The following is a 750-nucleotide window of genomic DNA, read 5'->3' as shown; positions in this document are numbered from 1 at the left end:
CCCCCTCCCCCCCTTTACGGATCTATTCGTGACAGGCGCACAGAGGCAGAAAGCTAGGCACGGGGAGAAAGACACACCGCACGCGAAACCCGATGCGGTACTCGGGGATCGTGCCCTGGACCGAAGGGAGGCGCTCGACCGCCGTGCCACCCATGCGTCGCCACCAGTTTGCCTTTTTCTTTTTTCTCCCTTTTTTTGGGGGGTGGAGGGGGAAGGTTTCTATGTATGTATGTATGTATGTATGTATGTATGTATCTATGTATGTATGTGTGTGTGTGTGTATGTGTGTATGTATTTACTTATTTGCCTACTATTGATTGATCGATTGATTTATCAGACAGAGACGGAAAGACGGAGAAGCAGGCTCCATCCAGGGCGCCCGACGTGGGACTCTGAGCCCGCGTCTCCAGGACCACGCCCGGGGCTGAAGGTGGACCTCGACCGCCGGGCCACCCGGCCGTTCCCGCAAGTTGGCCTTTTTTTTTCTTTTCTTTTCTTGGAAGGTTTGTTTGTTTGGATGTTTGGATGTTTGGATGTTTGGATGTTTGGATGTTTGGATGGATGGATGGATGGATGGATGGATGGATGGATGTACTTGCTTATTTGCTTATTTGCTTACTTTTTATTCGTTCATTCATTCATTATTCATTGTTCTTTCTTTCTTTCTTTCTTTCTTTCTTTCTTTCTTTAGTCAGAGACGGAGAGACGGAGTATCAGGCTCCATCCAGGACGCCCGACGTGGGACTCTGA

This window comes from Vulpes vulpes, unplaced genomic scaffold, assembly GCF_048418805.1.
Source record: "Vulpes vulpes isolate BD-2025 unplaced genomic scaffold, VulVul3 u000000801, whole genome shotgun sequence".
Classification (NCBI taxonomy): Eukaryota; Metazoa; Chordata; class Mammalia; order Carnivora; family Canidae; genus Vulpes; species Vulpes vulpes.
The sequence above is the reverse complement of the archived record's forward strand: the minus strand, read 5'-3'. Positions refer to the sequence as shown.